Source organism: Neomonachus schauinslandi, chromosome 1 (genome assembly GCF_002201575.2).
Source record: "Neomonachus schauinslandi chromosome 1, ASM220157v2, whole genome shotgun sequence".
Taxonomy (NCBI): domain Eukaryota; kingdom Metazoa; phylum Chordata; class Mammalia; order Carnivora; family Phocidae; genus Neomonachus; species Neomonachus schauinslandi.
The window spans coordinates 176,571,276-176,598,673 of NC_058403.1; the positions used below are offsets into that span (position 1 = coordinate 176,571,276).

A 27,398-nucleotide genomic window follows, 5' to 3' on the forward strand; every position below is an offset into this window, starting at 1 on the left:
TGACAGCATCACATTTGATATATCGATATACCCTCATTTTAAAGGTGTTTTCCCCTACCTCTAGATTCTATGTCTGCCTTGCTGTTTTCAAGTTTAAGGAAGTGGTGGTTTTAGAAGCTACATCTTAGTTATGTGTAAAAAATATTTTTGTATTGCAGTGTCCCAGGACCTTTTGCTGACAATTCCAGTTTCCAAAAGAAACATTTGGGCGATGGTGAGGGCTTCAATCCCTTCTCTGATTTGCTGTCAACCATGAACGGGTGGATGTGATGCTTGCTGGCCAAAAGGGTAAGTGAATGTTTATGAGTATTTGTCTGAAAATTCACAAGACAAAAAAGTGGCTGCAGGGGTCACACGCAGTGCAGGAAACCGATAGAAGTCCTAAGTTCATCAGAACAATTGCACACTGAGGGTGTGAGATTCTCATCTTGAAAGAAGAAAGCAACTCTGCTGTTGTTTTCTGCTGTACCCTTCTCTGCTGTAACTCCTGCAATGATCTGAGGATTTATAAAAGGCACCATAGGACACGGGAGAACATTTTTTGTTTGTGTGGGTTTTTTTTTTTTTTTTTTATTCATACAGTGAGGGGTGGGCTATCTAAGTTATGAGCCACATGTGTAACTGAAAGAATAATTGCTTTTTTGGCCCCATAATCACTCAGCAAACAATGAAGCACCATGGACTAAAAATATGATGATCTCATCTTGAGTTTCAGAGGGAATTTAGGTCTGATTTGTTCACTAAGAAGGAACATCCCCAGCTTTCCATGTGATGAGGGTTCTTGAGAAAACTACTGTGGGCTCTCAAAGATTTTCAGAAAGACTTATGAGCATTTTTCTTAATCATTGTTCACCTCACCAAGTTATTCATTGTAATTGTTAGGGGAGGTCAGAAGGGACATGATGATCTTTTTCTCTTACATGTGTTTCCTGTATTTGATGACATCTGCCATGTTCCTCAGCAATCAGTGGCTCTCTTATACAGTAACGAATGAACAATTGTGACTTGCCTTTGTCAGAGAAAATAATTGGTTGAGGCCAGGTGTTCTGGATAAAAAGTCTGACATCATTCAGTGGTAGCTTTGTCATAGGATGAGGTCACCTTTATGGGGAGCCATTTCATTTCAGATTTTGTATTCAGTGACACTTAATGATAAGAGAACCATTGACAAACTCCATCTCATTTGTCTTAGTATGACTGTATTTGAAACAGATTCTTTTTAATGGAGGGAAGAGTAGTGAAGGAGGAAGAGCATTATATTGGTATTAGGAGGCCTAATAGTTATCTGACATGGTAAATATAGTTACCTATATTTAAAACAAATCAGGTAGGTTAGAGTCTCCTATTTGTTAGTGCTAACACGGCCCTATAAATTGTCAGTTTAAATGCCCTCATTTAATAGATGGAGCAGCTGAAGCCCATAGAGTCTCATTGAGATGTCTAAGTCCTTGGCCTAGTTGGACCTGGAGCCTACTTCTTTTGTCCTTAATGATCTTTTTTCTAGTTTATCTCAGTTATAGAGGTTGAAACATCCAGCCCATGCAGTTGAGTAAAATTTCTCTGGTAAGTGTCTTCTTAAGACATTGTTATGCATTTAGCTATTGGGACAGATTTGAGAAGATTTTATTTTATTTATTTTTTAAAGAAGACTCCATGCTTAGGCTCCAGTGTGGGGCTTGAACTCAGAACCATGAGATCAAGACCTAAGCTGAGATCAAGAGTCAGATGCTTAACCAATTGAGCCATGCAGGCGCCCCAAAGATTTTATAGTTAGAGACCAATTTGACCTTCCCATTTCATAGATTAAAAAAAAAAAAGGAGCCCTAGCAAAGCAATTAACACAGTTGTTATTGACTAGATGATCCTCAAAGAGCCTGTGAGCCCTAAAATGCACTTCCACTTGGGCTGTTTTGTTATTCCATTCTGCTGAAGCTTCAGATAGAGGAAAAACAAAGTCTTCTATCTTCCTGACATTATTCCTTCTTTAATTGGCAAGAAATAAGGCAAATAATAAATAGTAACACATGAGGCAAGGATGTCCCCAGTGAAAAGAAATGGTTAATGGAGTCTTGGAATTTAGAGCTGATAAAGATCCCTCCATCATCCTTCTTGGGTAGTCTTGGGAAGTCCTTTGATTTCACACCTGTGAAGTTCCTCTGAGGGTCTTCCACTGCTACATAGCTATGATAGACTTTTGTGGATGGTCTGTAGATCAGTGAGCAGATAGCATGCATTATGAAACTTGGTATCTTTGGGGATCCAGGTCGAGTTGAGACCAAAGCCTGGGCCCATCTCCTATACACAGGAGAATTCATAGAAGTGGTTGGAATTCTGAAGTTATTGAAATAGTAACAAACTCAGACATGAGATTACCTCTCATCTCTGTCTCCAGTACTGAGAAAGTCTGACTCAATCTCACGATCATAAAATTGACGTATGAAGTTTAACAAAACCACATGAATGTATTTATTGAAGACAGGGTTCATTTTATTTATTAATTTCATTGGGTGAGGCCTGCTATTTGAAAAATCAGTCTCAAGAACTATAGTGAAAATGATCTCTCTTTTGCATTGTTAAAATGGCCTAGTCAAATACCAGTTTTTTATATTAAGGAAGTACTTTGTATTTATCAGATGGTAATAAACTTCCCTTCACTATATTTTCAGTAGGAAGTGGAAGTCCCCGAAATCTGATGAGCTGGAGCATGTGCTCTGATTTTCTATCCTATCCTTCCTCAAAGCACACCTCCAGGGTTTACTCAAAGGACTAATTCTCTTCCTCCGTGATGCAATAACCCAACTTTCCGTGTATTATGTATCTGATATCTAGTTAGTCCTTTCATTGTCAAAAATGTATTCACAGTCCTGTGGCTTTTAGAACTTTACAGTTTATTGAGTAACCAAAAGAAGCACCAGTTAATGGTTACCACTGATAATTTGAAGTCTTTAGGCTTGGAGTAAACTCTAATTCTGAGTCAGTGTTTCATGCTAAGTGTCCTCATGGTAGAACAGGGTCACAGTCACGGGGGTGGGCAGCCAGAACAATAAATTGCTGCACTGACATGCAAGGCAAGTGAAACCATACGAGGAGAGGTTTGCACAAATAGATCATTATGGCACATTTTTTTTTTTTTAAGATTTTATTTATTTATTCATGAGAGACAGAGAGAGAGAGAGAGAGAGAGGCAGAGGGAGAAGCAGGCTCCCAAGGAGCAGGGAGCCCGATGCGGGACTCAATCCCAGGACCCTGGGATCATGACCTGAGCCGAAGGCAGACGCTTAACCATCTGAGCCACCCAGGCGCCCCTATGGCACATTTTTAAGGCCAGAAAATGGGTAATGTACTCAGTTTATGTTGGCAATAACCATGCCTGCATAGTAGATTACTTTAGGTGCAAGATAACAGAGAAAGACGGGCTGAACGCTTGAGGTCTCTCTTTGGGACAGTTCTTTAATGCCACCCTTCACCAGCAGGGAATCAGAGTTGGCTCCTTTTTCCCTGGCGTGAAGCTGAAGTTGATATGGATACCTATCTGATGCACATCACGAGACTCCAAGAGTGAAGAGCGGCTAAGTCTGCTGCATATTTAATAGGCAGTTAGCCACCGTGTTATTAATAAATGTGATAATAACAGTCTGGATTTGCATAGAGTTTTCCTGAGAAGAGTGGAGTAGGGATGGCAAATTGCTGGCTCGTTATTCAGTCTCTGCCTTGGCATTGCCTGCTCCCTATCAGTAAATTGTTTTTTGCTGGAGGATCTGGTGTAAGAATGTAGCACTGTGCGACATTGTTTTGTCACCGATTGTTTTTCCTTCTTTGCCCACAGTTACTTGTTTGATCTCTCTCTCATAATGAAATTCCAAGCTTTTAACCTACTTGGATGAGGGAAAATTATCGGAAATATTTCTTCCCACTGAAGACTTGAGCACGGGCTACCTTTTGGCTGGGAGTTCCTTGCTTTTGTATAAAACTTGAGTGTGTATTTTCTTTCTTTTTTTTTTTTTTTGTCATCGGTTTTGGGGTGCGGTGGTAGTGGTGGTGCAGCTTCCAGGAAGAGGTGGGGGCAGGTAGCAGGTGTTTTGGGACAGGAAAGCTGTCTGATGGGCTCTCCTCCTGGGTAGGCTGTCTTGTGCTGGAACCTGTCAGTGGGCAAAGCCACTTTGTTGTGCTTAAACTTCCAGTCCCTGAAATTTTGAGTTTGAAAAGTAATTTTAACAATTTAATAAACTACATAATATGTTTTATGAGCTGGAGCGAATGATCTTAAGTATTTTGGTCTCTTTCATAACACAATGAACCTAATATTGGTAAAAATACAGATCTTCACTCACGCCATGAAGAGAGGCTAGATTTAATAAGCAGTTATGAGTGCTGGCAGCTGTCTATCAGATTGTATAACTTGGGCTCCGCATGCGAAGACAGTGTCAACTTACATTTTATCTCCGAAGTATTTTCAAGGCCCTTATTTTGCCTTTCTCTCCAGTCCCTAACCTAATAGAAGTAATGCAATTGGCTGAACGTTTTCCACACAGCTAATTGGCTGGGGGCCAAGGTGGAAACCATTGTCTGGCTTGATGAAGATCAGAAATTAAGATGATATTTACGTGGTGGTAATGGAATATATTAGTAATGTAGTCATTCAGGATGGTGAGAGTGAGAGTGTCCATCCTTTTCCTGCCCGTAAGCGGCATGAGGAGTTCTGAGGATGATGAAAGAATCTCCAGTCCCTGCCTCGCCCCCACTACCCTCATGTACTTCACAGCAGTGGCCAGCCAACACCTAGGTCAAGTTTGCTTTCAAATTCTTCAGACAGAACTGTAAGACAAACTAATGAATTATTCTGTTTGTCAATTAAAAAAGAAAATCTCCTACTGTTGTAAGATTAAATTCCAATTAGAAGGTTGCATTTAATTCAGAAGCTATAACATTGTTTTAAAGAATTCTGTTGGAGATGACAGTTTATGTGAGATAAATTTATATGGTGTAGGTAGATATAAATTCATTGGATAATGTTAAACATGTTACTTCATATATATTAGCTGTGAAATTTATTTCTTCTCTAGTTATATCCCCAAGGAGGTAGAGTCAGAGGGAAAAACATATCTTCAAAGAAAGAGCCCTTTCTGTCCTTTCAGATACTTGCTCGAAAACAGCCTTTTCTCACTTTTGTTAAAAAAAAATCTGTTAAATTTCTGCATTAACTGAATTTATGATTCTTGGTGTATGCTATTTATAAAATTGAATATAGGTTTTATGATATAGGAAATTAGTCTAGGAATGAGAATATAATCCAATTTTGTAATAAAGGTAATCTGCATTTATATTGCAGATATGTTCCATTCCCCTCTAAGCCACTTATGGGATCATACACACATTTTTCTGGACATACAAATTCACCGTCAAGTAAACTTTTAATGTATTGGGCAGGCTTTTGTTCACATGACATTTACACAAAGCCTCACATCCCTTACCTAAATCAAGGGTGGCGAACATTCCTGACATACTTTGGATCTTATATTTTCCCCACTCCTGCCCATTCTGACAGACACCACTAATTGATCACAATCTCTCTTCTGCTGAGTGCTGATGTGACCTCAGAATTATTCCACTTAAGTTCCTGTAGGCAAGCTTCCCATTCACCATTGGCATGAGTATGAACACAACAATGTCAAGTGAGTGACTTTTGACCCATCTTCGTAGTTTTTCTTTGTATACCCAATACTTACCTGAATATCTGGCATCCAGGGATTAAACAGTATATGTTCTCTTAATGAGAGAATCTCACACACATACGATTTTAGCAGTTATCTGGTTGTGTAACAATTGGTTTTTTAACATGTGTCTGCCGTAATTGTATGATATGAAGTAGTTTATTTTCTACCTTTCTTCTGGTTTTGGTGTTATGTATGTGAAGCATTATAGTTTTGTAGTGTTTTTTTTTTTTTTTAATTCTGTAGTTTTGGAAAAGATAAAAAAGAGACCATTCTCACCCTCTTGTTACCTGTGCATCAACTGAGGCTAAAACCTAGCAAGGAAGTGGTGGGGTGAGAATGAAACCCAGACTCTCACTCTCCAAGTGCAGTTTCTTTCTCAAAGGGAGGGGCACCCACATGTACCAGGTGCTGACCGGCGCAGGGCAAGTTTCTTGCAATTTCCTTTTGCATATTAATCTTGGTTTTTATCAATACACTGAAGCAAGCTGTACCAGGGAGGAAGGCATTCAACTATTATATTTCAAATGATATCTTCCGTGATGTAAAATTCTAGGAACTTAAGTTACATTGCGTGTTGTTTTTGAAATAATCTGTTTTCTGTTAACTTGGTTCAAGTAATGCACAGAGACTAAGAGAAGGAAGTTTCCACTTAGTCTGTGTGCAGGCTGCTGAGGTACCCTGTTGAGAATTGCCATCATTTTAATTCCTTCTTAAAGAAAAATGAGCAATTAGTGCATTTAAGCACCATTTAGTTAATTTACATTTTAATTTCATTTCAACATATTGTTTGATTATTTGTGTTGTGTTGGTCATGGAACCAGAGTTCTGGAAAGTGATTGTAGGTGAACACATGAATTGTTAACCTCTTGGCCCATGTTTATAGGATGATATAGTTGGCCTTATTCAAGGATGATAAAATCAGTGGGACCCATCCTGATCTCTTCTGATGGTGGCTCTTGGATTTTCTGTACATACTGTTCCCTGCAGCTCCAGCTGGTTGATTGGAAAAGGCTCATGAGATGAAATCTTTTTCATCCCTCTTTGTGTTCCATGAGATTTAGTGATGTTTGTAACAAATAATTATAGCAACCATTCATGAGGCATTAAGTTTTCCTGGAGTGGTTTGGATATCACATTAGTTATCTCTTTTAATTCTAACAGTGTCTCTGTGTCCTGGATATTATTATTTTGGTTTTATTGTTTTTTTTTAAAGATTTTATTTATTTGAGAGAGAGGGAAAGAGAGCACGCAGGGGTGGAGGGGAGGGGCGGGGCAGAGCAGAGGAGAAGGGAGAGAAAATCTCAGGCAGACTCTGAGCTGAGTGCAGAGCCCCATGCGGGGCTCGATCCCAGGACCCTGAGATCATGACCTCAGCCAAAATCAAGAGTCAGATGCTTAACTGACTGAGCCACGCAGGCGCCTCCCGTTTGATTGTTGAGAAGACAGAAGCTCAGTGGCTTGGTCACCTGCTCGGGATCACATAGCAAGTTTTATAAGTAGGGTTTACCTTAAGTTGGGCCAGTTTCAAAGCTTTGTATCTTAACCACGAGGGTTTGCTGCCTCCTCATCTTCAATAGGTTCTGTGGTTCTTTAAGGCCCTTTTATTTCATTTAGGCAGGGAAGATTTTGTAGCTTATAGTTGTCTTTATGGAAGAAATTGGAATCTAACTCATTTGAAACTGCAGCTTAATATACAAACAGGATTTTTATAGAACTGGTGATATAAAAGGAAATAACTTCTTCCAAAAATTTTTTCAAAAATATTCCTTACCTACTGGCCTTTTCCTCAGTCTAAAATCTCCCAGAATCATGCGGGTGGGCTCAGTGTTGTGTGCTTCCGTCGTTTCTCTTCTCAAGTAAAGATGCTCCTGGTAGTAAGTGGCAGCTCGTGGAGTCCCTCACATTTGAGCAGATGAGTTTTATTTTCCGTCAATACAGTTTGAACAGACTACATAGAACTAGCAGTCCAGCCGTTCCAGAGAATGGGTGCAGGAAGGGAGAACCTTGGCCACTGGAATTTTGTGCCCACGGCTCTAGCTTTGGAAAGGTCAAGTGCTGCAGGTTATTTAGGCCCCTTGTCTATGGCCTACAGGGACAACTGCCCTTCCAGAATAGATGTTCAGGCCAGATGGCCAGCAGGCTAGTCTCAGGGATGCTCTGTGGAATTTTTTTTTTTTTTAATGACGTGTGTGTTCAGTTATTATTGAGGGGGTTTTTCTCTCCATATTTTTTTAAGAGTTGCATATTGGGTGGTGTAAGGGTGAAATGGCCTGTCACTTGTGATTTCCTTTACAAATCACCAGGAAAGAACAAATAGAGCAGAATCTTGATATTCTGGAATCTGGGTGATGGGTATATGGGACTCATTATAGTATTTTCTCTACTACTTTGTGTATTTGACCACTTCTGTAATAAAACAAATTGTATGTGGGTGGGGGTGAGGGGGTATGTCTAGCTCATTATCTAGTCTAGTGGTTGATAAACCAGTCACTGGGTAGAGCCATGTCTCTGCTCCCCTGTGTCCCACCCCATCTATGCCAGCTCTCGGCTGCTGGTGTAATTTAATTGATATGGAGTCTTAGGGCAAGAAGATGCTAACCTAATCGACCAAGAATTGAAGTAATTTTCTGGACAATGTAGATAAAACGACTTTACCTGATATACAAGCATTCCGTGACCTATAAAAAATGATAGTCATTCAGTAGCTGTTGGAAGTGAGCCTATGTGACCTGCCAGGGGCTATGATACACCTGGTACAGATAGATTTTCTCTCTCCTTCTCCCATGGTCAGTGTTTGAAGGGGAGTTGATGGGACTTGAACCGAGGACCCATTGGATTTTATTCTCCTCTTCCCACAAGTCCTTGGGGCCATGTTTTTCAAAGGGCGATCTCTAAGGGCTGCCTGAGAAACCTGTTAAATATAGGTTTCCACAGCCTGCTGTGGGTTAAGGAGAGCATGGTGTCTGAAGTTAGAGTAGAGAGCCTCAGGTCCTGGTCCCAGGTCTCACTAATAGTATGACCGTGGCCAAATCCTGTGTCCTCCTCAAGGCTCAGTTTCCTCATCTGTCAGAAGGGGGCAATGGTAGCATCTACCTTGTTGGCTGTGAAGTCCTTAATTACAGTGCTTGGCATCTCGTAAGCACTAGAAATAGGTTATTTGCAACCGTATTTTAACCTTTTTTTGAGACATTTGCAAATACACTGATGTAACCGGGAATGTTAAAGATGCAGCAATTAATGCTCCAGGTGGCACTCTTTGGAGGATATACTTTAAACCTTATAAACCCTAGACGTGTTTTTTTTTTTTTTGTAATTATTAAGAACATTTTAAAAATCAGTATTAGAATTTTTTACATAGACGTTTGAAAAAGAATTCTGTCACCAAAGTGTATGAGATTTGACAAGTGTAAATATGCAGTTAGACAGTTTCAAAAAATGTGTATTATTTACTGATCAATGTAGTGTTTCCTTGGGAGCCATGACACTCAGCTTTTCCTGTCAATCTCTCCATGCTGGTATAATCAGACCATGGATATGCATATCAAAGTACAGGGAAGTTACTGTGTATGTGTGGTGGCAGCCTTTTAATTGTTAATAATGTTGCAGCTTTAAAAAGGTATCAGGATCGGGGCGCCTGGGTGGCTCAGTCATTAAGCGTCATCCCAGGGTGCTGGGATCGCGCCCCACATCGGGCTCCCTGCTTGGCGGGAAGCCTGCTTCTCCCTCTCCCACTCCCCCTGCTTGTGTTTCCTCTCTCGCTGTGTCTCTCTCTGTCAAATAAATAAATAAAATCTTTAAAAAAAAAAAAAAAGGTATCAGGATCGTTTACTCTTAGGATGGTTAATGGTCCTCACAATCGCATGAGAAATGAGCTGATGGAACACGCAGCCTACATGGTCCAGTTGGTCGGTATCAGCTCTTCTAGTCCATGCCACAGGTCCGAACAGAAGCTTTTGACCTGATCTTGGTGCTGAATACATGGAGATTCCTTATGCTTTCCATCTTACTCCTGTTTTGGTTTTGTTTTGTTTTGTTTTGTTGTGGGGGTGGGGAAGTAGGGTGGGCAGCTTTTATAACTAAAAAGAAAATGCTCAAGTATGTGTGTGATGGCAAAAGGCTCAAAGAACTTCTTCGTCCATATCAGGGATCAGCAAACTTTTTCTGAGCCAGATAGTCAGTATTTCAGCCTTTGCATGCTAGGCTCTGTTAGAGCGACCCTAGCGTGAAAGCAGTCACAGACGGCCCGTACCCCAACGGGCATGGCTGTGTTTCCAGTACAATTTATTGACAGCGAAATTTGAATTTCATACAATTTCCCCTTGACGCTAAGTAGTAAGAAAGAACGTCAACACTATTCTTGGCTCACGGGCTACAGGTTCAGTTTGGCCCTCGGGGCCCGTGGTTTGCAGAGCCCTAGACTAAAGAAGATAGAGCACGAAGCCATGCCAAGGATTCACTTCTTTGTTCTCATTCTCTGATGCTTCAGCTCGATCATTTGCTCTTCAGCTTCTGATGAAATAATAATGTCTTCACTTTTGTTTAAATCTCATCTTGAGATAAGCTGTTCTGTGTGATTGGATTATTTATTTATTTAGAGGGAGATGTAGTGGGGGTCCACCTCTCCCTTCCTGTATTTCAAAGAAGAGAACGATAAACTAGAAGTAAAAGTGAGGCTAGCGGTAAAAGATGAAGTGAAAGGGAAAACAAGTCAAGGAAGAAAAGTAGACTTTGAAAGTAACTTGAGAGCTGTATTCTCAATACGAGCATTTTCTGAAGTGTGCTGTATATCTCACCGGTGGAATTTGAGATTCGTTTGCTAGGAGACACAGGTGAACATTTTTGAAAATCTAAGAGGTATTATTTTTAATATGTATTCTATATTCACTATGTAGCAAAAATGCTATTCGCACATCAGATCTGGTGTCTCAGCTAATACTCCTTCAATGCAACATTTAATAAAATTGAGAAATTTAAAGAAAAATATAAAAATCATTGTACAAGTGGTTGTTGGGGACAGCAAAACTCTGAGAGGTGGTATTGAATGATTAAAGTAGGAAATTTTCTTCTCAGTGTCCCTGACTTTGTCATGAGGGAAGTGGAGACCAGGAGACATATAATGTGTGTCATTTGATTTTCTGTGAAGAAATCTCTGGAGGATGAGAATGATTAAAAAAAAAAAAAGAGTGTGAGCCTTCTGGAAAGAAGATATCTTCAATTAGAGCTCTCCACTTTTTGCTGAAGATTTTAATTTTTTATCAACAGGTGAGGGAAGTCGAGGCAGGGGTAAACGTGGGCAAGAGTGAATTCAGAGTTGGGCATTTTAATAAAACGGAGGCCAAGTTATAACACAGCATTGAGTAAGGGAAAAAAAAAATGTATGATCAGGGAAGAGAAATGAAAAGGATGGCTTTCAAGTTTTTTCAAGAAAGGTACAGGAGAATAACCTAGAGGAATATTTCGCTATCAAATATCACGATAAAATTGGCTGGGATGGAAAGGGAAAAGAGTTTCTAATTTTCGGCACACCATAATTTGTGAACCAAGGTATTATTACTGCAGCCGGGGAATAACATCTAGAAAAGATGAACCCCCAAGAAGCAAATATGTTTTCACAGAAATTTCCATTGTAATAAAAAATGTAGGAAGTGGCAGAGAGAACAAAGCGAAGGTAGAATTAGGTTGAAAGACTTGCAAAGGGTTATTTTATTTTATTTTTTTTTATTAAATGAAAAATAAACGTATTCCATGATCCAGAGCCAAGATGTAGAACCTTTAATGTGTAATAAACAGCTAAATGTGGTGATTAAGAACACAGGATGTTGGCCAGACTACTTGGGTTTGAATCCTGGCCCTGCCGCTTATTAACAGTAGAATCTTGGGTAAGTTATGACGCTCTTCTGTACCTCAGTTTCCTTGCCTTTAAAATGTGGATGATAGTAGTACCTAACTCGTAGGTGATTGTAGGATTAAATGAGTTAATACACAGAAAGTATTTCAAAAAGGTTGGCATGTAGTAAATTCTCAGCGAATGGTATAGGGAGCTATGAGCCCTAAATTATGCCCTAAATAAAAAATGTGCTTTTGGATTCTTACAGCCCATTTGCCATTATCTCTCTGCTGTGTTCCAGGATGTGAATTTTGTGTATCTATGTATGTGTACCTATGTGTCCTAGTGATAGACATCATATCCATCCAAAGAGTCCTAGGTATTTAGTGTTCGAAGGAATACTAAAGCCGACTGCTGTCCCATGCATCTTGTGCCTAAAGCTTTGAGGCTGTGTTGCTGCTCTACGAACATTCAGACCATCTGAGTCACTCTGGGATGTTGAACTTAACATGTTTCAGGAAGTTCATTTTTATCTCTGACCAAACCTTAGGGCTAGAAAGTTCTTTCTTAAATTGGACTAAAATCTACCACCCACGGTCTTGCCACTTAATTGTTTGGCTTGGTACCTTGAGATGCTACAAAACCCATCTCTTCTACACGATAATCCATCAGTTACTTTGAGATCGGCTGTGGGTCCTTCTTGAGTCTTCTCCAGGCCAAAGATCCTTTGCTCCTGGAGGGCTTGAGGTGTGGTGTCCTGTAACCATCTTGGTGGTTTCTCACAGCACCAAGAGCCACAGAGGTATATTTTTTCTATATGTCTACGCATCTGTAAAATTCACTTAAAGGTGCCTCTTTTTTACAAAACTGTCTTTATTGTGTGGAAAGGAAACATTTTGACTTTTCTAACCCACTTCTTGAATTCCAAATTCGGGAAGCTGGCAGGTAAAGAAACTGTGCTGAAGAATTGTAAATCTTCCCTTGAAGTCAGTGTGCTGGAATAGGCTTCTCTTTGTGCTGAGCCAGGTAGCTAAAGAGAAGTGATAGTAAGAGCCGTGGTTCTGGACCCTGCAGTGGCAGCTTCCCATGCACCAGACCCTCTGCTCAGTCCTTAAGGGGATTCTTCAGTCCTCACGATGGCGAGTCTCTTACGGTTTTTATTCATGCTTTCAGGCAACAAAAGCAGTGCTAGGGTAAAATGGGAGACTCTGGTAAGAAAAGCCCAAGAGGAGGATTTTTTGGTAAATGTGACTAGGGTGATTCATCCATATCTCCTCAATCCATGTAGTGTTTCTGTTCTGCCCAAGAGATTGTGGAGTTTTTGGTCTCTTTATCCTTATCCCTTGTTTGAACACACGGAAATGATACAAGTAACATAAAAATTCCCTCCCTTTATGGGAATAACCCACTTTTATCCCATCGAAAGAATTGATTTATTATTTTTAAAGATACTGCTCTTCTGGCTGTGTTGGAGGCCCCCTCCCCCGCTGCCACAGACATTGGGGATGCTATACTTGATTTTCTTTCAGCTTTCCCCAAGTGACTTTCTTCCCCCCTGTTTCCAACAAGACTCCCAGCGAGGAAGCCAATCACAACGTTATCGGCAGTAGAAGGATTTCAGAGTGCCTTCACGAGCATGGGTATGTTGGGGGATGGCTGGGTGCCTTCTATGAGACTTAACACATTTCCCGAACATGGAGCCTCACCATGGCAACAGCCGTGTCACATGACACATTGTGACACACGTAAGGTGCTGCCACAACTCATCCCAGGTTGCATGTCTGTGATTCATTGTTTCCACTGACACAGTGACTGCAACTCGCAGTTGGAAGGTTCTCTGGTGTTCAGTGCCATTAACGCACACTGACTCCCATGGCACATGGAGGGCTCAGGGAAGGGAAGCATAAATAAATAAGTATGCGCTGTAAACATTGCCTTCATTAGCTTTACAGAGAAATACGTGTTCATCAGTCAACCTCCTTGCCACTTGCATTCTTCTTTTTGTAGGCATATTTTGTTGGTAACACCTTGGAAGCTCAGATTTTTATTTTTAATCATAGTTATACCCATTTCCACTTGGCAAACTTCAGAAGAGAGGGTTCACGGTGGCCCCTTTTTAGTATTTATTTATATTCTTCTCATGTAGCAGATTTATTGATGAAGACACGATTCTGGGAATTTTTTTTTTTTTTCCTCTCATTGTGAAATTTATGGAATACTTTACATAAATCAGTTGGTGGCATTATGGGTCCATTGCGCATATGGAGGGGCCTGAAGGTTGTACAATCCCAGAGGACTTTTCTAGAGGTCCAAGATGAGTGGTATTTTAACATATTTTAATTTCTGAGTGATTCAGTGAGTGATTAAAAAAAAAAAGTAGATGTGGAATCTGGAAGACATTAAAGAGATGTCAAGGACAGACGGATTTTGATTTGTAGCCTAATGAAATGTTTTGCCAACTTTTAAAGATTTTTTTGAGAGTAGAACTTTAATCATTTGCTTGTGTTTCTGGCATGGTAAGGTTATTCCTGTTACTGTTACATGATGAATCCAAAGTGAAAATGGGATAATTTTTAATTAGCAAAATTATAAAACCATTTGCAGCCAAATGTTTCTTGTCTTGTATAAACTGTGAGGTTTCACATTTTACTTTAATCATTTTAGGAAATTTCATTCTGAAGATCTATTTCAGTTGGTATTTTATGTATGGATACAAATCCTCAATATTAGAAATTACCTTGTAATATTCTTTTTCCAATGTCACTTGAATAATCTGACAGGATCTTGGTCATGTTTATAAGCTTGTGTCTATTTTGGAGGTGTCATGGTTACCTGAGTTGGATGTAGCACTAATATGCAAATCAGCATTATGAATGCAAGGCTGAATGTTACAAGAGAAATAGTGTTAGGGGGTTATAAATGTGTCTTTAATCTTATGTTGTGTGGTGGTGTACATTGACAGAATTGCTTTTGCTGAGGTTACCTATGTAATTATTTGAATCAAAATGTTACAGTTTTAGTTTGTACTATAAATATGTGAATGGAGAGTTATTTTAAAATATATTTTATTAAGGAAATGAGAATAATGAGCCAAGTCATGGCAGCCTACACACAGTTCCCAGACTTTTCATTTTATCGTGCTTTGATCAGCTGCTTAGCTGGAGATTATGAGTTTTACATTTTTGGGGGGATCATTAGAAATAGATTTGGAAACACAAGAATTCTGTGGCAGTAAGGGATTTAGTGTTCAGAATTTGAGGATCTGGCTAGATTGAGTAGTTCCAGCTCCTTGAACTTTTGTACTTGCTTGTTGGTTGACTGGAGATGAGGGGGTGGCGTGTGCCATTTTATGCTGTTTCTGTGGGATCCTCTGGAGGGCGCTGTGTCACACCCACAGCGCACCCATTGCTGCAGGAAGAAAGATTGTGGAAGCTAGCCGGAGTAAGCTGTACATGCAGCACTAGCTCAAGGCCCTTGTGATTCATAAAGGCCCTCATCTTTAGCCATTGGTCTTTGAAAATCACAGGTGTCGCCTACCAAGAACAGGAGGGAAAATGAGATAAGTGTCAATAAATTTCCTTCAGACTGAGTAATTCCTTAATGAAACAGATTCTTAAAGCAGTAGAGTTCCCAGGGAATATCATGGGCCTAATAATTTATTATTCAACTGTGAATCAGACTGAAGGGCAGGAACCTTAAATTAAAAACAAACAAAAAACCCCATTAATGAGTGTTATTTTTGTCCAGATTTTAAGGAGGTAATTTATAGTTTTTGGAGGTTGAAAAGCATGTACATTATATAGGAATTATTTGGAGTCCCATCTCTGGTAAAGACCTTCCATTTAAAAGTAAATACAGTCAACCCAAACAATAATGATAATTTTCTAAAATAAGATCAGGTTAGAGTTTCTTTAGGAAATCTCTTTTTCACGGACAGGGCAATATGAGCTTCGAGAATTGTACTTTTCAGTACCTGTGCTAGCCGTCTGTGGCTGCTGGTCACACAAAGTGTGTCTGTGGCTAGTGTGAATTGAGATGGGCAAGGTGTCACGTACACACTGGATTTCAAAGACACTTGACTACGTACTGCAGTGATAGGATTTTAGATATATTGGTTTAAATAAAATGTATCTCTAAAATTAATTTTATCTGTTCCTTATCTTTCTAATGTGGCCACTAGAAAATTAAACATTACATATGCGGCTCGTTTTCTATTTCTCTCCGGCAGCATTGTCATAGAACGTACCACTTACATATTTCTAAAATCAGTAATCTTCAAAAGGTTCTTTTCCTTAAAAAGGGGAGCAAACATTGCTGAAGTTGAAAAAGGCTTAGCCAATTTGTTTTATTAAAAAAAATCTAGAATGCTCTTTAAATGAATTTGTTTCATCTACTGTAAATGCAGCCCAGCAGTAAATATTCCCTCATGGATTATAATCTGTGAGAAAACCACGTTAAGTCATTCCCAGTCCGTGTAACCACACTGACACATTTAGTTAAAGAGTAGAACAGTTAATGAACATGTGAGTTTGCCATTAAATGCCAGCAGATAATCTGTTTTTTTTTTTTTTTAATTGTCTTTGGTTTGGTCATGTACACCTGTAAATCTCAAATGGTCACATGCATACCATTAGGTCCATACATCAGAGAAGTCAGGATCCTCATTAAATCACAAAATAATTTACTCTAGCTTATCTCTATGAAGAGGCACTTTTTCTTGGAAGATTTCAGTGGGAAAAGGCATCATTTTTACATTTTAAACGGACACATTTAGGCTGACATGCAACACAAGATTTCGAATCTTGACCATGACTTTTCCTGCTTACTTAGGTTCTCTTTGATTAATGCTTCCAGACTTTTCCTGCCTCATGAGTGGATATAAACTATCCTCCACTTCCCCCCTTTCTCCATTGCCATTGAGGTTTTTTTTTTTTTTTTTTAATAGTCTCCACACCCATATAGGGCTCGAACTCATGACCCCGACATCAAAAGTTGCATGCTTTCCTGACTGAGCCAGCCAGGTGCCCTGCCATTAAGGTATATTTTGGTAGAGATGTTTGAGACCAAACTTAGTTTCCTAACTAATCATTACTTTAAAAAAAATTGCAGTTGCTACTTCCATTGAGAATTTAATAGCGATGTTTGATCGTCTTAGTTAGAATACTAAAAATTCTGGGCATTGCTTGCACATGATAGGAAAGTTACTACCCTTCACCAGGGCAGGAAGGCATGGTGACAGCTTCCAGAGGAGAGGAAAGATCTTGAGTTAGGGTGCTGATAGTGGGCATAGAAGGTAGGTTTGGACAGACAGTACAGAAATTGTAGCAAAGACTGGGAGGATAGGGGGATGCCTGCAGTGGGGGAGGCATGGCATGGAGAAGGGAAAAATAGACTTTGAACATTGACCTTGCCTGACAGTGGATGGCAGTGTGTTTACCAGAGGTGGGGAACTGGGATGAAGAAAACTTTGCTAGTCAGGGGCTGTAAACTATTGACTTTAGTTTATGGTACTCTGGATTCAGAAGTGACGGTGGAAAATCTGTCTAGAAATACAAGGTGATGGTCGTAATTTATCTTTTTTAGAAACTCTTTCATACTCTCCTTTTGGGCACATTTATTCAGGGTTGCTTGTACTCCAGTTTTTTTTTTTTTTTAAAGATTTATTTATTTATTTTAGGGAGAGACAGAGACTTGTGTGCACACGCGCTCACAAGTGGTGGGAGGGGCAGAGGAAGAGAATCTTCAAGCAGACTTCCCGCTGAGCGTAGAGTCCGACCTGGGCTCCATCTCATGATCCATGAGATCATGACCTGAGCTGAAACCAAGAGTCAGACGCTTAACCACTGAGCTACCCAGGCGTCCCTACTCCAGTATTTTTCTTTTTTTTTTTTCTCCACTGTTTTTCTATTCTAGATCTCTTTTGGCCAATTAAATATGATTTAAGATTTTTACTTTCATCATAAATGATACCATACTTATGCAGTAGAGGGGAAAATCATTAATTCTTTCACTGTTCTGAAGCACGAATTGAATATTTTAGTCCATTTCCTAGTCTTTTCTGGATGCAGTATTTAAATAAATAGTTGCAGTCACTTGTGCTAGTAACTTTGTGTCCTGCTTTCTCTCTCTAACATAAGTGTCTTCATGCTCTCATATTATCCTTATTACAGTTACTTTTATTTGACTGTGTAATAGATCATCTACTCATCGCACAGCTATTTTTGAGTTCCTTCTATGGGCCAGGGCCTGTCTTATGTCCTTAGAATGAGAAAAACCAGTTTCTCATCCATGTGGGGCTTATTGATTATATTTTTCAGGGGGCGCCATTCCTACTTGAGACATAGCAGTTCTTTTCATCTGTGCCATCCCTTTAGCAGGGTGTTTAGCATTCTTGGTGTCCCCCAGTCATTGTGACAGCCAACAGTGCTCCCACATGTTCCAGATACCCTACTCCTTGGCTCTCCAGTTAGGATCACTGTCTTAAACCATAATTTGGTTTACTGTTTACCTGCTGGACAGTGCATTAAATGTTGGACATGAAAGTAGATTACTGTTTTCCTTTCTTTCATTTGGTGGTAAAGTGGTTATACATCAGTTGTATCTGTGACTGCCATTTCACTGTAGAAAGAGGCCTTGAGTGATGGGTGATTTTCCATGCTCTACTTTGTTACCTTAGAGTTTTGCTACTCACAATTTTGGGACACAGTTTTGACAATCTGGGAGGAAAGGCAGATGTTATCATCTCAACTAAGATCACAAGTGGGATCCCTCCTAGTTGCTTCTTTTCCACATCTTAATCCCATCTACCACCCTGAAAGTTCAAGTGAAGTACACTTCTGGGGAGTATATCTTGGAGAGTATTTAAAGGCTCATAGTTTAGAACCTTACTTCAAATCTTGGTTCTGACACTTATTAGCTGCATGTCCTTGGTTCAAGTTACTTAACGCAATTGTACCTTTTTTTATCTTCCTCTATTATATAATAGTACATACCTCAGAAAGATCTTGTGAGATGAAATGGGCTACATGGGCGAGAGGTTGGTCTGTTAGCTCAAATGAAGACCAGTATTTGTCTATGGATGTATAGCGATTGTAAGCATGGGCGCTGGTGCCAGGCTCTGGCTTCAAATCTTGACTCACTTCCTTAGTAACTCTCTGAGCCTTTCATCGGTTACTTTACTGCTCTGAGCCTTGGTTTTCCCATCTGTGAAATGGGAATGCAAAGAAAACCCTCTCACTGAATCATCATGAAGACTCAGCAAGGGTGTACTTTGGTGCAGTGCCTGCCTGGGATAGCAGGACCCTGTAAATGGCAGCTAGGGATCTAGTCATAGCTTAGGGAGTTGGAATAAGTGGGAGTATATAGACAAGTGCTCTCCCTTCTCTTTTCACTTTCAGGGGGAAAAAACTAGTAAGTCCAGCTACCTTTTTTTTTTTTTTTACATACTGATGTTATGTGTTAAAATAATTAAAATTAATAAAATACCTTGCTATGGGTAAAACTATAAACTTGTGTATCCTTCTTGTTTCTTCTCTGGTCTTGGGCTTCCAGTCAGAGTTCGGGGCTGGTTTCAAAGTCGAATGGCTGGAAGAAGAAGGAGCAGTTCTGCCTCAAGTTTGGCATCTGTTTTTACATCCCTGGGCCCAGATATCATCTAGTAAAGCCAGTGGAACCAACGCCCAAAATATTTGGTTGAAGAATGTAATTTTAAGTGAGGCATAGAAAAAAAATAGGAAGGCATTTGATTTGATTTCACATAGAAAAAAAAGATGGGAAGACATTTTCAAACTTTGGCTGAATTCTCTTGGGCCTCCTTGATTTTCCCTTTTTTTTTTTTTTAATCAGTCACTTTTATATATTTTGTATTGTGTGTGAACACTTCCACATACCGTATCTCCAAAGTCCAAATCCTTATTCCCTGTGAAGAATCGTATGCCGCATGTAAATGACAAGAGTTCCAGTAATCTGGAGTCAGAGTCGTTCTGTGGCGTTAAAAACAAAGACCCTGACAGAAAAGTGTGTCGTCCACAAAATAAGTATTCCATACTTATAACTCCTCCCCCAACAACAATACGACCCTAAAGGCAATGAAGCACACAATACATAATGAAAAACAATAAAACGTAAGTTCTAGCATGTACTCTGAGTGACTTACTGACTTCATAATAAAATGTAAGTGTAATTACATTTGTGCGTCTTCTACCATTAGGCAAACTGGAGGAAGAAGGAAGGGAAAAGTGTACTAATAAGGTTGTAGAACACGTTCAGATAAATCCTTAAATTCGGGAGTCACCTGTTGTCATGCTGTGGAGTCTCTCTTGGCCTGGTCAGATGGAACCACTATGAGTCATCAGAACGTGGTTCTTTCATTTTGTTCACTTTGCAGAGCTGCATGCGTATGCTGGGTTCTTAAGATATTTATGATACTGGTGATTCATAAAGTAGCCCGGGAACAAAAACACGTTGAGTCTTTGACAGTGTGGCTTTAAGGTAGCCTATCTGATTTTTACCGCCCCCCTCCCCAACCCCATCACTTTCATATTAACTTGTGTGACTGCTGTAAATAAACATCAACCTTGCCTGTTGTTCATTTGGGGTGAAAAGAATGGAAGCATTGCTATGGTTTTGGCTAAAAGTAAAGCCCTGTAGTAGTACTGAGTCCTTTCTGGAAAAGGCTAGTATACTGCAAGCTTTTAGACTAGGGGACTGGGCAATCATTGATGGGTTATAGCATCTTTGGGTCATTTTTGGTTACTGGAGAAAAATATTTAAAATGTGACATACTCTTGTCATTGATAAACCTTAGTCACTTTCCCCTAGTTTGTTCCTTCATAGCACTCGTCAGAGTTTGTAATTATATTTTGGGTCTGCCTTTTCCATGTCACTGTTCCCATGTGGGCGGTAAACTCCATGAGAGCACAGACCATGTCAGGTAAACTTTTGATCACACACCGCCTTGCACACACAACAGTAAATAGTTGCTGAATCAGTGTTTTGTGTGAGCACGTCAATGTAAGAATAATAAAAGTGGACACATATTTAATGTTGGGATGTCCTAGATCCTTGGTGAGATGCTGCCTGGGAATTCTCCCACTTGATCATTGCCACAGGTAACCAAAAGGTGGTTACTCTGATTGCTCCCGTTGGAGAGGTCAGAAGCTGAGGCTTAGGCGCAGTAAGGGACCAGCTCATGGTCACATGGCCGTGACCCATGTTTCAAACCCAGTTCTGTCTGCTGTGGCAGCGGAAGCCATGCAGGACGAGCTGACGGGCAGTGCAGTTGCAGTTCTCAAGACCTCCTAGTGAAATCATTCCCAAGGTGTTTGCTCAGCGTACTTGTCTTTGCCACACTGAGAGGTTTCTCTAAGGAAACCCCATCCGGATGTGATTGTGCTCATTAAGAAAGAGGAATTCCTTACAAATAATAATAATGCTAATGGTCACATCAGTCGTCTTCTCTTGTGTATCAGGTCTTTTGCTGAGCTTTTTCTATGTGTTAATTCATTTCATTGTTATAACATCTCTGTAAGGTAGATGCTTTTATTATTCCTGTTCTACAGATTGAGGAAGGTGAGGGGCAGGAAGGTCAATGGAAGGTTAAATGACTTACCCAAGGTTGCAGAGCTAGAACATGGGAGATCACATTTAGGAGCCAGGGATGCAAGATACCCATTTGTCCATCCTACGAATATTTTATTCTTTTTTTTTTTTTTTTAAAGATTTTGTTTATTTATTTGACAGAGAGAGACACAGCGAGAGAGCGAACACAAGCAGGGGGAGTGGGAGAGGGAGAAGCAGGCTTCCCGCTGAGCAGGGAGCCCGATGCGGGGCCCGATCCCAGGACCCTGGGATCATGACCTGAGCCGAAGGCAGACGTTCAACGACTGAGCCACCCAGGCGCCACCTGAATATTTTATTCTTATTAGTCTGCACAATTTTGAAATCAGGTGGCAGCAGGAAAGAGAGCGAGAGGGAGAGATTGCCAGGACTGTGGATTTTCAGAGTTCACAGAAGACCCCGCATGAGGCCAGTCCTATCCTGCGGATAGGGTGCTGCCTATAGAGGTTACCTTGTGTTTTACAGGTTTAAGACCCACAGAACCTGCAGGAATGTGGGTAAACTATTACATACCATCTCTGTGCAAAATTCACTGGGGGGAGCTGTTATTTGAGAAAGTTCCAGGGAAAAACCTGGCTGTCAGTTGGTGATGGTCTGCAGCTTTTCTGGTCGTTAGCTCTCTGGCTTTGAATTTTGGCTTTTACTTCTTTTTCCCCTCATTACATTCTCAGCAAGAGAATAGATACCCTAATAGGATGATCAAAGCCCAGTTGAGGTTTCATAATTACCAATTGGTAATTAATCTGAATTGCAGTGCATGCTAAGTCAGCCAGTAGATGTTATTTTCTTCATCATACTCCCATTTGAATCCCAGGAATGACTCAAGAAATGTACTTCTTGCCTCAATTAAAATGGAGACAATTTTGCTTTTTTTTTTTTTTTTTTTTGGTGGGAGGACCAGCTTTACTAGAAGGTGGCTTCGAAGGAGCTGGTGTTCTGGGAAAGAGATTAAACTATAGAATGGTCCTAAATGTGTGTTTTAAATAATGCTGACATATTTTGTTGATGCTGGCTATTTTATTTGATTGCTATCCGTTCTGAAGTCTTCCCTTCCTTTTTCCTCCTTTGAAATCTGTTGGTTACTATGGAAACAGTGTTGTTTTGGGTTTGGGTGGAGCTGTATCCACAAATGCAGTATAAGTCATTTATAAAATGGGTTAATATTTATTCTGGCTGGGCATATATGGGACCTGATGTAATGATAATCATGATCACACATGCAGAATAAATTTGCCCTTTTATTGTTATTTTCTTAGTCTAAATGTGTGCAGTTTTGCTTGGAATGCACTGTCATTTCCTCTCTGATTTGGATATTGCCATTTAAAAGCCAACACCCAGCGCTGGTGGAATTGCTCAGAGTTATAAGTGCTCTGCAGGCCCGACATCCCTGCTACCAAGTTTTCATTCAGGACAGTGGCCCCTGGGATATCTTTTTGAGTCTTGCTCCAGTGCCCATTTGCCAACTTGGTCCTGCTCCTTTTTCTCTTCAAGCAAGTCTCGATAGCTTTGCCTTTAGTAGCGTGGATGTGTCTGGTCCCTCCCCTTTCCCATTTACGCTTGTGTTAGCACTGCATTGCTGGTATTAAAGACCTCGCATGACTCAGGATGTATTAATGAAAGTATGGTGAAAGATGAAAGGACCAATGACTTGTCCAGCCCCGGGTGGAGGACAAGAAAAGGGTAGGGATTTTGGAAAGTTTCCAGAGATGATCAGCGAACATGATGAAAGGGTGTGTGAATAGGATCTTTGCGGGAAGGTTAAAGGAGTCAGAACCACTTAACATAGAGAGGAGAAGCCCAAGGGTATGTGTATATGTGAGGGGGCATTCTGTTCAGTCTTTGTACACAGGAACAGTAATTATAAGGAAGGGGTGTTCACCCTTTGGCCTTCTAAACACCTACCATTAGAAAGGCATTAACTGTGGAAGAGCAGTTGAGAATACTGTGTGATGTGATAACATGCCAAGAGTCTTTTAAAGATAGTCAGACTCTGGAGTAGGATGCCACCAAAGAGAAATGTCGGGGCCCCTCACCTTGATGTCATTTAGGCATATTTGAGGTAGGTGATCTGGTGGCTGGTTTGCAGATCCTGTTGGAAGCCAAGCAGTAACTTTCAGTGCAGAGGACCCTGCAGAAGCTCATTACAGGCTCCTGAATTCATGTTTATATTGTCTTATTGTGATTGAATTTTTGAAATTGATTTTTTCAAATGTTTTGACAGACATTTTTAACTCTCCCAAAAAGAACACAGTAATATAAAAAAATTGCTCCTCTGAGGATTAAAAATTCCACATAGTGAGGACTGTTGGATTGGTATCCTGATGTTAAAGTTAGTGATGCTGCCTACCTTTATGATGCCTCAAATAGTGTTGGATCTCCTTTTCAAAATTCATTCCATTCAGAAGAGTATTGGTAGCTCCTGAATAGACTTGGAGGATATTACATTTGGGAGAAACCTTAGGGATTGTCTACATCAGTGGTTCTGCTGTTCACGGTATGAGCATCAGTATCACCTGGAAACTTTGTTAGGGGAATTATTGGCTCTTATCCCAGACCTACATAATCAGAAACTCTGAGGAGGGAGAGATCCAGCAGTCTTTGTTTTAGCAAGCCTTCTGGAATGAGCACAACTGGTCTTGATCATCCCTCATTCACTTAGAATGTTAGCGTAGTAAACGTTTGGCTAATTGATAATCTGTGTCATTGTTGTCGTGGTGACCAATTAACCTGGCCTAGGAAAAAAGAAAGTTTCTTAGCCACAGGCTGCCCCCAACTGTCTTGAAAGATATATATATATATATATATATTTTTTCCTTTAATAGAAAAGCTGCCTTAACACACAGCACAGGGCCCACCTTTGGCAAGAGCAGCGGGCAAGAGGTTCCTGTGGTAATGGGCCACCACCTGTCAGTATAATGTATTAAAATCATTTTTATCAGCCATTTCTTTTTTTTTTTTGTGGGAGGTCTTTCATCCATCCATTTATCCACTTGCCTCCCCGAGTGTCCTTCTGTCCCTCCATGCAACAGTTCTTTGTTGATACCCCACTTTGTTCCAGGTGCTGTGTAGTGAATGCAGCAGAAGGAAGAGAGCGGCCTTCCTCTGAATGTTACTGGTATCTTTTCTTTCCCTCGAATTCATACCATCTGTAGTGCCCAAAGCCCAAGTACCCAGTTCCTCCTTAACATATTTTTTTTTTCCTTTTGTATTTTTGGCCTTGGGCTGTTTAGCTCTATGGCTCACTAAATTCTTCTGCAGTGATACGTGTTTTCTCATTGAAGCTAAGTGTTTATTAAATTGTAAAGACAAACAAAATATATCCATGGTTAAGTATCCCTTGAGAAACACAGAGTCCTCATTCCTTACATTGTGTATTGTGTTTGGGTTGGTACCTCTCTTGTGAGGAATTATATGGTGCAGAAAAGGAAGACACAACCTGTTGCCCTGGCAAACCCTTTTATGGCCCTCCAGATGGTGGGATGTATCTTTGTACATTCTCCCAACAGACCCAAGGGCGGGGCTCCAGTACCCACACACACCGCTGACTCAGCATCCCTTCAAGTCCATTGTCTTGTGTCATTTTCTGCACCCACCCTCCCCAAGCTATTTTCTCAATGGAAGAGGAAAGGGAAAAAAATCCGCTGAAAACAATCCAATCCTGATCAGATTCGCCTAGCATAATAAAAGCTTGTTTGGACATTGCTTGGACTGTCATTTTAGCAAGAATCTTCTGTTTGATTAAATAGCTTCTCTGTTATGTATTGAACAAAATGAAATGTATGTCATAACAGATATAACTAGATGATGACAACTTTTCTTGACTGTGAATTTCATTAGAGATATACATTTGTGTTGTATCCCTTTGAATGACAGAAGTTGACAAATAGCTGAGGAAAGTTGTTTTCTAGAGAAAAGTTAGCAGCTCGCCCTTGATCAGATTTTTGCAGCCCTATGACAAGAATAAGGACCCGCTAGAAAAGCAGGAGAGGTTGGGGGTCGATGAGTGGGGTGAGGGGTGGAGAGAATGTATCGTAGCCACTCTGGGAAGGTCTGGGGGAGGCTGACCGTGAGCTGGCATCTCTGGGCTACAGGTTACTGTGCAGACTTGTTCATGGTTGTCAGCCTCATAAATGTTTACTTTCACCTGCCCAGCATGTTTCTGGGATGGGTTTGCTCATTTACTTAGCCCGTGTGTCCCTGTAATGTGCTGAGTCCTAGACAGTAGGAGTGAAACCGGGCATAGTCCCTGCCCTCATGGAGCGTTCTGCGAATAAATGTAAAATTTTGGTGCCATCTTAAATGATACAGAACAGAGGTCTGTGGGCTCTGCATGCAGGATTATAGAATATTCAGAGGGTGGGCTCCAAGGCTGGGCTCCTTAGGTTAGAGAACTCACTAACTCTCCCGTCCTGGACAAATCCGTTAAGCACGCTCTGCTTCGATTTTTCCATCTGCCCGGTGGAGAGAATATTAGTATCCACTTCATAGCATTATTATGAGGCAGATGTGACAATTCTAGGCAGACTTTTTTTCAGGTACTTACGTAGAATTACTCATTTGATTAACACGTGATGAAAAAAAAAAAAACCCCTCTGCCTAGGTACTCTTACCTCCAGTGTTATAGATAAGGAGATGGGGAGTTAGATGGAAAACAACTCACATGAGGTTATATTAGGAGAAAGGGGCAGAGTGGAGATTGGATCTCAGGCAGTCTGGCTTTCAGAGTCCCTGCTTAGCCCCCTGCTTGGCAGAAAGTTAGTCCTCTATAAATGCCACTGTATAATACACGGGCGGGAGTCCAGGTCCCCCAAGGGAGTGATTGTTGAGCTGAGACCAGAGAGGGCACTTGCTATCTTTCATTCATTCTCACACTCTGGGGGTGAGAAGGGTAAAGCAGAAGCAAAATTGATTGTTGACACTACGTGTGGAGAAGGGCTATCTTGGAAGAGCCAGGTGGGGAGGGCGTAGCATTGTTTGGTGTCTTGATTTTCCAGTTCCCAAGAGCCCAAGGCATCCTGGCCCTGCTCGGTTCCCTGAGGAGGACAAGATGGAACAGTAGTAACTGGGCCTCTGCTTTACCTCCCCCCTCCCAGGAGAACCCTCGCAGGAAACTTTCAGGGTCCTCCTCTTCTTCAGGGGTTGATAACTTTGACAGTTGGCCCTGAGCCCCATGCTGGGGTAAGCAGGGCATCCCGGGAGGTGCAGATCCCCTGCTCCTGATTCAGACTGCCTGAGTCCTGTGGGCAGTCACCTTGTTTTCTCAAATAACGTACCCATTTTGACAGATTGGTAAGCTGGCCTCCCCAGCCTTTGCAGAAATGTATGCTTGATGCCATTGCTAAGTACTACTCAGGCAAGATCTCCTTCTGCCAGTTCCTTCCTCCTCATCATCATCAGTACTTTTCTTATTACAAAATACATGCCTCTGTAGGACACATTCTTCATTCTAGACTTTTCCCATCCATGTCAGGTGTAGCCAGACAAAGCTTCAAGAAGATGATTAATTAAATAGAGTTGTGGTCAGGGGTCAAGACACAATAACAGCAGTTACCCTTGTGACCGCTTTTGTGCTTTCATCTGCCAGTGCTTTACTCTAGGCATCACAAAACATTTTACAGACTGTAACTGAAATTACAGCACCCCCGTGAGGTAGGCATTGTCATCCTCATTTCTCATGGGGAAGAGCCTAGCCTGGGGAAGCTCAGTATCACCAGTCACATGGGGCCTTCCTGAGTGAGGGATGCGTCCCCATGCCAGCCTTGCCTGAGCAGGCCCTGAAATATCCTGAACCCACAGCCAGCTTTTAGCTGTGAGCTTTGGCTTTTGTACCCGTGACCTGCTGGTGGAAATTCCGCCCACCCGCCCTGCCATCAATGGCGAGGTCTGAGAGTGGCAGGCAGAGAGATTTTCTATCAAAGGGGCACAGAGACCAGGAGCCTGGGGTTCAGTAAAGCACTGGACTTTGAGGTGCAGGCACTCGCAGGTGAAAATACAGTTAGTGGATTTATTTGCAGGAGGCGGTAGGGTAGGAGGTGGGTTTATACGTGCTGCTGGGGGTGCCAGAGCATTGGAGAACATTTGTGGAGGAGAGCAGCTTGCTGGCTCACCTTGAGCCATAAATACAAGTCACCTGTATATATTTGGAGGTCCTTAATTTGGACCAGATGAAGCCACATCATGTGGAGATTTAAAGCATTGTAGGGCGCCTGGGTGGCTCCGTCGGTTAAGCGTCTGTCTTT

The 27,398-nt window shown here is 41.0% G+C and overlaps 1 protein-coding gene across 1 annotated transcript in view; it reads left to right on the forward strand.

Moving 5' to 3' along the window:
- The first annotated feature begins 259 nt into the window (after positions 1-259).
- The window catches only part of FOXP1 (forkhead box P1), a 488,623-nt gene continuing 461,484 nt past the window's right edge, over positions 260-27,398 (forward strand). Inside the window, exon 1 of the mRNA XM_021695139.2 lies at positions 260-288. The gene's annotated coding sequence lies outside the window, so the exon portion shown is untranslated. The remainder of the gene's footprint in view (positions 289-27,398) is intronic.